Raw genomic sequence first — 11,154 nt, 5'->3', positions numbered from 1 at the left:
TGGATGCACTTTGCCTTCTTTCCTGGGCACAGTAAACAGGTTTAAATAAAACCCTTGAAAGCGTTCCTGAGAGGGAACCGGCACAATCACCCTTTGTGAGAGCAGGTCCTGTACCACCTCTCGTAGATCCCTTAACAGGTCTGGGGAAAGGCGAAGATTGGAAGGAAAGAACCTGTCCGATAGTCAAGATTGGAATTTGATCTTGTACCCTGATCAGATCAGTTTGTGAACCCATTTGTCCTGAATCAAGGAAGTCCATGGTTCCTTAAAGAAGCAAAGACTTCCCCCTACCCCAGAAGCGGGTGAGGGCGCCCCTTCAGGCAGATGAGGATTTGTCAGGCTTCCACCAATGCGCGTTCCCGCGCAGCGGCTGACTAGGACAGGTCCTCTTCACTGTCAGAATGTGAAGACACCGACCCCTCAGGGTGGGGTGCACCTGCGGCAGCCATATCTGTCTCAGAATCTGAGGAAACTGCCGATAGAGGTGAAGGCAGAGGGCGTTTGCAGCTAGCAACATTATTACATACAAAATCTACCTTTGATCAGACAGGGGCTGTGACCCAGAAGTTTCCGAAGCTGCACCTAGGGGGTCTGTAGGTGAAATTTTATCCTGGGACTCCATTTTTACACTGATATGAAAATAATGCAGTGTCCCTTTAAAAGTTGCAAAGTCGCTATCCCACCGCTAACTTAGCGGTATACCAAGTCCCAATCCAGCACAATCTGATAGCAGAGTGGGTGAGAAAAACTTACAGGGAACCCCAGAAAACATTAACAAACCGCTCAGGAGGCTGCCAGCATGTTCTGTGAAACCGAAAGTAAAACAATCTGACACAGGAAATAGAAAGAACAGCCTGGGTCATTGCTAGATTTTATATGCCATGCCATTTGCCTGTCCAGCGATCGTGGACTACAAGAAAATGGCCGCCCCATGCATTCCTATGGGGAACTAACTAAAAATTGCTGCCCATGCATTTCAATGGGAGAATAGAAAGCATGAATCTACAGCAAAATGGTGGCCCCCACAGCACGCCATGCAGTCTCCCAGACCCCAAAAGGGGGTCCCAAACAAGAGGCATCGGAGGGTCCTTAGGAAGAGACCCCACCAGGACAAGCCTCCCCCACAGAAAAACGCCACAGCGGCCGCAATATTTCTGCCCCCCGAAGGTAGGAACCTGCTAAGGGTATGGGAAAAAACTGGGGGGTAGGCCTAGTCTGTCCGAGAGGCCAGGGGAACCGAGGTAGCCCCGAAAGTCCGACTATTCCAGGGAGGGGGCCCACGTCCACCCCGAGACCGCCAGAGGATTGGGGGACAGTATTACTCACCATACCACGGTACCAGGTGTACGCCACTCCGAACAGATCACCTCCCACCAGGGTTGTGGGTGCTGCCAGCCAGGGGGTACGCTGCGACTCAGAACATTCCAGGTTGATCGCGTCCCAGTGAAATGGTCCACTCGCAGGCTTGTCCCCATCCGTCGGGGCACTGTGGTGGCGAGGCCTAGTGCTGGATTATAACCTGCTTACGCTCGCTGGCCAGGCTGGGAGACCTTACGGATCTAGATTACCCAGATTAACCACAGCTGGCTGTTGCTTGTAGTTCTCCAGGAACTAACTAGGGAAAATAAAAAATCACAAAATAACAAAATTTCCCTATTAATAGCTAAGACCAAAGTCCCAGCAGGGAACTAGGTCCCATTCCTAAGAGCCGGGTCACACTGATGCGATGCGGGAAGGCTGCGAATTCGCAGCCTTTTCCCGCATCGCACACGCACCCCCGGCAGTTCACACTGCCATATGCGATCCGCTGGGGGTGTCAATGTAATCTTAACGACACCCCCAGTTTGATCGCATATCGCAGTGCGATCGTGCAGTTCGCACAGGATGGGATCGCACAAGTGTGAACCGCTGTGCGATCCGATCCTGATGCGGCTGCAAAAATGCCTCCTGTGCGTGTTTGCACCGGGTGCGATGCGAATTTAGCCATACAAACTGTATGGCTAAACTCGCACCGCACAGCTGATCGCATGTAATGTCGGAGCAGTGCGCTCCGACATTACATGCGAACCCGGCACTCGCATCAGTGTGAACCGGGTCTAAAGTAGGTAGAAACAAACTAGAGGCTGTAGCAGAGGGTGTGGGGTTATGCCTTCAGACCAGCCCAATAGGCGTGGTAAAGCTTTTTCTTGCCTAGTGTCCTATTCCTGATGGGAGGAGCATAACCCAATGGTCTAAGAAGATATGGAGCTGTGTCTGTCGATGAACGATAGGGAAAATACGTTTTTACTATATTGATGTCTCTCCAAAAGTCCCTGAGGGGTTCATTGTTCAGTCGTGCACAGAGATATTTGCAGCAGGGAAAGGAAGACAACCAGCACTCCCTGAGGAGCTGCATGCTAAGGATTTTATCATCGATTCTGAAGGAGAACAAAAGTCGGAGTCAACTAAGATGCTAATAGTAAACATTTTAACAGTATTTTACAAAACAGTATCTTGTAAAACTTTATAAATCTGAAAGTGTCTATTTTTACAATGCATCTAGAAAGTATTCACAGCACTTCATTTTTTCAACATTTTGTTATGTTACATGCTTATTCCAAAATGGAATAAATTCATTATTTTCCTCAAAATTCTACAAACAATACCCCATAATGACAACATGAAAGATGTTTGTTTGAAATCCTTGCAAATTTTGTATAAATAAAAATGGAAAAAAAAATTGGGCCACTTAAGGACGTTCACAGAGTTGTCACGTAGCCACTACTTTGTTATCTTGGCTGTGTGCTTAGGGTTGTTGTCCTGTTGGAAAATTAACCTTCACCCCAGTCTGAGGTCAGGAGATCTCTGGAGCAGGTTTTCATTAAAAATGTCACTGTACATTACTGCATTCAACTTTCCCTCAATCCTGTCTAGTCTTCCAGTTCCTGCCACTGAAAAACATTCTCACAGCATGATGCTGCCACCACCATGCTTCACTGTAGGGATGGCATTGGCTAGATGAGAAGCGGTGTCTGGTTTCCTCCAGACATGACGCTTGCCATTCAGACCAAAGAGTTAAATCTTTGTTTCATCAGACCAGAAAATATTGTTTCTCATGGTCTGAGAGTCCTTCAGGTGCCTTTTGCCAAACTCCAGACAGGCTGTCGTACCTTTACTGAGGAGGGGTTTCCGTCTGGCCACTCTACCATACAGACCTGATTGGTGAAGTGCTGCAGAGATGTTTGTTCTTCTGGAAGTTTCTCCTCTCCCCACAGAGAAATGCTGGAGCTCTGTTAGAGTGACTATCGGGTTCTTGGTCACCTCCCTGACTAAGGCCCTTCTCCCACGATTGCTCAGTTTGGCCAGGTGGCCCGCTCCAGGAAGAGTCCTGGTGGTTCCAAACTTCTTTAATTTACATATGATTGAGGCAACTATGCTCATTGGGACCTTCAATGCTGCAGACATTTTTCTGTACCCTTCCCCAGATTTGTACCTCGATACAATCCTGTCTCAGAGGTATACAGACAATTCCTTGGACTTTATGGCTTGATTTGTCCTTGGACATGCACTGATTGACTGTGGGACTTTATATAGACAGGTGTATGCCTTTCCAAATCATGTCCAATCAACTGAATTTACCACAGGTGGACTCCAATCAAGTTGTAGAAACATCTCATGGCAAAGGCTGTGAATACTTACGTGTGATTTTTTTGTTTTTTATATATTTAATAGATTTGCAAAGATTTCAAACAAACTTCTTTCACGTCATTATGGGGTATTGTTTGTAGAATTTTGAGGAAAATAATTAATTTAATCCATTTGGAATAAGGCTGTAACATAACATAACAAAATGTGGAAAAAGTGATGCACTGTACATTGGTTTATTTTAATTAAAAATGTGTCAAGATATTTAGAGTATTTTCTACTTAATGCAGGGGCTACTAAAGGGTGTGTATTTCATACTCCCAAACTCCCTTCTGTTCTCCTAATAAATAGCAGTCAACACAGCTACACAATGAGCTGTTGTGAACTTGCCAGGACAGAAAAGAAGCAAAACTTTTCTTCAAGCTGGTCTGTGATTCTGCTGACATACTCGAACACAATAAGCAAGAATGTCACCTCGTCTGTGTACTTGAAAAAGCAACAGGCAGCACAAACGTGACTGAAATCTGTAGTGTTCCAATTTGCATAAAACTGCATGAAAAGATTTAATTGCAGAAATAGGGGAATCAAATTGAATCTTCAGTTTCTCAAATTAAAAAAGTGAATGTGTATATTTGCATATTCCCATCATTTGTAAAGATTTTAGTGTTTGCAAGTGATATCTTTAGTGAAAATCTTTCAAATTACCAACAAGTTGCCAAATTCCTTTGAAAAGAGGCGGTCAAAGGTTTGCAAAGGCACATACAGTCCATGTACTCCATTTGCAAAAAGGCAGTACTTTGGTTCTGGGGATACATGCAATTCCCAGACTCCTCCAATGCTCAGACTTTAAGTGTAAACCCTCAGGCTCCCTTAATGCTTAGAAAAACAAAAAAGAGAGAGAATGCCTGAAGTCTCACCTTCTGATGAATTGTTAAAAATGTTATAAAGTACACACAAAAGAATACAAATCACACGCAATCTGTCAAATACTTTGTAGTGCTACCCCCGCAGGATACTGATTAACCCTATTCCTGCACAGCCAGGCAACACATATTTCCAACTTGCATCCAGATACAAGAAATCAGTCCACGGGCTTGTTTTTGTTGTCTTATTGGGGAAAACAACTTGGATAGGGTATAGGGATTATGGGATGCCCAACTTGACTTAAAGAACAACAGATTAGAACAAACTTCCTTCTCTATGTACACACAAAAATGAAGACCCTGGACCGTACTCCCTCCAGAATAATCACAGTCTCTATGGATCAGTGGCAAAGTTCTTTACGAACCAGGACCTCTCAGTCCCCTTTAGTAAAATAGCACAAAGACTCAAACTGTATGCAGGAGTATAGTGTCTCCTCAGTAGAACTTCACAGTTCTGATGCTTGTAGCCCACCTAGCTGCTTCTGAAGAAAGGCCCAGGACAAGGGATTGGGATAAGGCATAAATGCTGTCCCTGTAAAGTATGCTATGGCTGGAAGTCTCTCCCCTTGTATGCCCCTTGGTGTGCTGAGGTACTCACATTGTCCTTTGCTCCCTGCTACACTGGACAAGAAACCTGTTCAGGCCTCCAACTGATCAGATCCTCCCATGCCAGCCCGGATGTCTTCTGCACAAGACTCAAAGGTAATAGCGATTCCTTCTATAGGCTTCCTCTACTTCCTTTCCTCAGCTCCAGCCTGGAGGCAAAGCCCCAAGACCCAGGGTCCCCTCCCAGGCCACACAACAGCAACCCTTAGCCCTCCATCTTCCACTCAACTCCCCTGCTGACCAGGCTCCACAATATTTAAGGGCTGGTCCAGCCACCCTGCCAGGGCTTTTTGTCTGGAGATTGGCCAGATTATCTTAAGTATGCAGATCAGGTCCTCCTAACCTCAACCCACTAACTTTCAGATACTTCTCCAAGCCCTGCAGAGCCTTCCAGCCTGACCTGGAGTAACCTTACCCAATTACAGACACACAGCTATCATGAGTCAACAAAATGAATTTACCTACACTAGTTTCACACTAGTGGGTGCTACAACTGGATGCTGGCTTGCATCATGTCCTCCATGTTTACTATAAATATAATGACAGAAGAGCTCTCCCAAAACTATCAGCAATCAATAGTGAATGCGGGATAGCTAACGCGTTTCAAGGGTGAACACCTCTTACTCAAAGCTAACATGCAAGTTCTGAATATATGTGCAAACCCCCATACTCCTCTAAGCCCCAGGGAATAAGTGCAAACCTAGTGTAACCTCTAAGCCCCAGAGAATAGGTGCAAATCCCCAGGCTCCTGTAATGTCCTGAGTATAAGCAGAGTTGTATAAAGTACTCGAAATCCATACTTGAGTAAAAGTACAAGTGCTCGATCAAAAAGTGACTTGAGTAGAAGTACTAAAGTATTCAACATTTTTTGTACTTAAGTATTGCAAGTAGTTTTTTAAAAAATTTTGCTACTCAAGTACTGAAAGTAAAAGTACCAGTAGTTTTGAAAAAAAAATGCTACTCAAGTACTGAAAGTAAAAGTACAAGTACTGTGTTATGTAGTTATTAAATAAAGAAGTCAAAAGTTTGAACATCATATTGGTTTTTATTATTTCAAATGCAGCTTTTATTTATACATACAGTAGCATTTATTTTCGTATGCGCTGATAATACACATGTTTTGAGCTTCATGAAACCTGCCATCTACTGTTCTGGCAGTGGTAAATTTTATAATTGTAACGAGTAACTATGCAGCACAAAAAAAAAAATATCGGAGTAGAAGTATTGAAATCATTGAAAAAAATGTAGTGAAGTAAAAGTGGAAGTAGGAGAAAAAAATTGTACTCTAGGAAAGTACAGATACCGCCTTTCGGTACTTAAGTACAGTAGTGAAGTAGTTCTACTTAGTTACTATACATCCAGGGCCGCCATCAGGGGGGTACAGCAAGTACTCCTGTATGGGGCCCAGGCACATAGGGGGGCCCGGACATCTCTGAGTATAAGTGCAAACCCCCAGGCTCCTCAAGGCCTCAGAGAAGAAATGCAAACACCCAAACTCCTTAAATTCACAGAAAATATGTGTAGACTGCCAGACTCCCTTAAACTCCAGAGAATAAATGCCCAGGCTCCCCCTAAACCCCAGAAGTGTAAACCACCCCAGGCTTTTCTATGCCCCAAAGGTATACGCAAACCTACAGGCTCTCAAACCCAGAAAATAATTGTTAACGCCCAGGTCTTTCTCATACCCAGAGTATAATTGTAAACCCCAGGCTCCTCTAAGCCCCAGAGAATAATTTCGAACTCCCAGGCTCCCCTAAGCCACAAGAAACAAGTGCAACCCTCCCAAATCCCCTCAAAACCTCAGAGAATAATTGCAAACACCCAGGCTCCTTTAACGCCCAGAGAATATGTGCAGACTGCCAGACTCCCCTAAAGTCCAGAAAATAAATGCAACCCCACCCCAGGCTCCCCTAAACCCCAGAAACAAATTTAAACCCCCAGGCTTTTCTAAGCCCCAAAGAGTAAATGCACACCCCCAGGCTCTCCTTAAACCCAGAGAATAAGTGTTAACCTCCTAGGCTTCTCTAATGCCCAGAGTATAATTGACAAACCCCATTTATAATAAGAACAAAGGGTCCAAGGCTGGTGTAAAGAATAAGAAAAACAACTATGGGACCCAGGATAGATCCAGACATAGGGGTTCAGGGCACTCTCTCCAGTCAGAGAGAGGAAAGGATTATCCTATGGAAAATACATCAAGGACTAAGGGTCCTAATAACAACAAGTAAAAAAAAAAAAGTCAAGGAGGTATAAGTCATCTAAACAACCCAGGTTTACCAGGCAAGCAGGGCCTAGAGACCCAGACACCATATCTAGCGCAAATGAGGAAATGGGTTCGAAATATGGACTTTATACGCACATAAGTAAAAAGTATCACATTTTATTAATATATAAAAACATCATAAAGTTTAAAAAGGAAAAAGACAAGACATCAAAAGTATGGCAAGAACAATGTAACAGAAACAAACTCCAATGACAATACTGATCAAATAGCCAGATTCCCCAAGGGGATAATGATAAATATTACCAAAAGCCCCTCGATGGATGTCAGCATGGCCGCAGTGCTATATGGTGGTGATAGGAGTGTCAGCTCAACATGTTTTGCAGAGCAGCTTCTTTAGGAGCATACCTCACCACTAAGAATATAAAGAACTTTGAGTCAATATTCACAAAGCATAACAGAAAAGGTAATATTACCAATAACTCAGCTGAGTAGTATTGCACAAGAAATATAATATAGTTAGATAAGTAATAAATAGCCGATGGACTGAGCCTGACGGCAGAGGAATCAGGTGAGTCCCAAACAGGGAAAAGGATGTGGGGAAACATAAGGTATAGCTGTACAAAAAGGATAGCATTCTATGGTACTCTACAAGTCCGTATTGGTATGTCAGATAGCTTTAGCACATACAGTCAGCAAAAAACTGGCTGTGTATTAGCATAAGTAGTAATAAGAAAGGGACATACCTGGGCAATAATAAAAGCTGGTAGAGACGGGTGATCGATGCGTGCAGTGTGGGATCTTGCCAGAAATACAGTGTGGCCAATAAAGCTGGCAATTATTTTGTAAAATATTGCCATATTAAACACTGAATTGGTAAATGCAAAACATGTGGAGCTGATACTCCTATCACCACCATATAGCACTACGGCCATACTGACATCCCCCGAGGGGCTTTTGGTAATATTTATCATTATCCCCCTGGGGGATCTGGCTATTTGACCAGTATTGTTATTGGAGTTTATGTTTCGGTTACATTGTTCATGCCATACTTTTGATGTTTTGTCTTTTTCCTTTTTAAACTGTATGTTTTTATATATTAATAAAATGTGATACTTTTTACTTATGTGCCTATAAAGTCCATATTTCAAACCCATTTCCTCTTGTTATCAGGATGTGGCACAATGTTTACTCCTTGCATCCAGGTTGCCACCTCTGCTAATGCATAACCCAAAACTCCTCTAACTACACCATATATAGCGCCCCTTGGGATGAGTCAAAGACAGAGGGGGTAACCTATCATCAAGACTGAACCCCCCCCAAGAGGGGAAATAGAAGCATACAGCAAACCAGGCCGGTGGACCCCATAGAGACACGGTCTCAAGTGGCAATTCGGACAGGAGAGGGAGTCACCCTTTGGGATGGGTCCCTGCAAACATCCTCCATTCCATCATCTCCTTTTTTGAGATGGGCACAATGACAAAGAGCACAAACAGACGGAAAAGGTCAGGTGCACCAGGAGAGGAAGAAGAGGGGACAAGAAGTCCAAAAAGGGGCAAAATGTAGCGAATAATTTTGATACCATCAAAATATACAATCTATCCACTACTCAATTTAATGAATCCGAAATTGCACTCTTACGTAAAGGTTTAAATTACGCTCCTGCTTCTCCCAATCTTTTTAAGCTCTTTAAAGATCTGAATAAATTTATACGGAACATTGAAAATCTATTTTGCTAGCAAAGAGAAAAAAAGAAGGGAGAATAACCCTTTGTGATGTGCATGCCCCTCCCTTGGTAGTGGCTTTGGTGTGGCTAGAAGTTAATCATATTTCCCCAGCAAGGTGGGCATTAGGGTGGGTAGATGGAGCAGGTGTGGATTTTGCTCCTTGACACTCCCCTCCTCCTCTCCCCTAGCAAGACGTGCAACCATTAGGTTTGTGGTGTCCTTGACGACAGGAGTGTTATCGGCGAGGTGGCCTTTCCCCCGGATATACGACACAGTGGGTCCAATCGTTCCGGGTGGCTGGATCCGGCACGCCGTGTAGATGGCGTGCGTTCCAGACCCGAAGACAGTCCCGATGAGAAGGATGGAGTAGGGGGCATAGTGTCATAAGTATGAATGGGTGAGGGATTGCCAGAGAGTCGGTTTGCAAACAGTATTTAATTGTGACACAGTGCACATTGTGGTGGCCCTGGGTATCGGTGCCTCCCATCATTTGATGGCAGGTGAGTGGTACCTAAAAAATCATAGATTCCATTATGGTACAGGTCACCACTCAGTACATGGCAATGTATGGTCAGATAGAACAGACGGCTATTGCCCCCCAATAAAGGCAGGGTGCCCTACACCCTATCGGCACTCAGCTTCGCCCAGTGTGCATGGAGGAAGGGGAGGGACCCATACCTGCTTTGTCAGTATAAATGTAGAGCCCTTAGTACAATGGACTAGCTCTGATGAAGGGAGCATGTCTCCCGAAGCGCATTAGTGGTCCAAACACAGTGACGTGTCCTCCTCCACATAGGAGCTGATTTTGACATTTTACTCTTCATGTTTGTATGTATGTATTTGGCTTTTTAAATACAATTTTTTTTTTTTAAGGTGTTAAAGGTAATGCACTAGGCGTTTGCGCCTCCCTTTTTGTCTGTTTTCAGTGCCTTGGAGTTTCCCCACTCAAGGAGAGCAACACGCCAACAATACCTAACAGAGTGAGTGCTTTGGTTACATAAGACCCCAGGTTACCTTAAGCCCAAAAGAGTAAGTGCAAACACTCAGGCGCCTCTAAACCCCACAAAAAATGTAAAACTCCCAGGCTTCCCTAAACCACAAGAAATAAGTTAACCCCCCCCCCCCCCCAGGCCTCCCTATGCCCTAGACCAGTGATGGCGAACCTTGGCACCCCAGATGTTTTGGAATTACATTTCCCATGATGCTCATGCACTCTGCAGTGTAGTATAGCATCATGGGAAATGTGGTTGCCAAACATCTGGGGTGCCAAGGTTTGCCATCACTGCCCTAGACACTAAAGCGTCCTGTATGGCTAGACTACTTCTTGCTTGCTGATGCAATGCTGTTGATTACATTTCATTGTGCAAGTCAACCAGCCTGATTGGACCGTAGAAAAACCACGAGAATCTCTCTGTGGCCTATTCTAAACTTCAGCAGTCCTTGGCATTGATGGCAATGTATAAAGACAACCACTAGAGTAAATATTTACAGGGTATCTGTGCATGCAATTACCCTTCTACTTGCCCTCCTGGCTACTAAGATCCACTAGCATCCAACCCAAAATTCCTGTGCAAATCTGGTTTCACTGTGCAGCGACAGTGCTAGCGCCTAGTTACCAGCCCCTAAAGCACCAAAATGCTGCATTGTGGGGAGGCAAGGAAGTGTTGTTACATGTTCCCTTATACCCATTGACATTTACTGGGCAATATTAAAATCAGGCTTCCCATAAAGTGGAGAAGTGGAAGTGGGTGGAAGGTAAGTATATGCTTTCTAAGCTCCACAGAGAAATGTGAATATGATAGCCTAGTTTGGGAAAAATACAAGTCCACTTTAATACTTAGTGAAAATGTACCTTAGTTTTCTGCATTATTTTACAGTATAAACTGTAATTATAATGGAAAACAATTGTCTGTTTTGGTTGACTAAGACTTGCATGTTGAGGATTGTTTTTAAATACTGTATTTTGCACTTTTTAATACAAGATACAGTATATTTTTTTCGATATTTGTGTTCAGGATGGTGGATAATGCTATGGCTATGCAGTGCTGAGGTC

Source organism: Pelophylax lessonae (genome assembly GCF_965119305.1).
Source record: "Pelophylax lessonae genome assembly, chromosome: 3".
Taxonomy (NCBI): Eukaryota; Metazoa; Chordata; class Amphibia; order Anura; family Ranidae; genus Pelophylax; species Pelophylax lessonae.
This window is presented reverse-complemented; position numbering follows the sequence as displayed.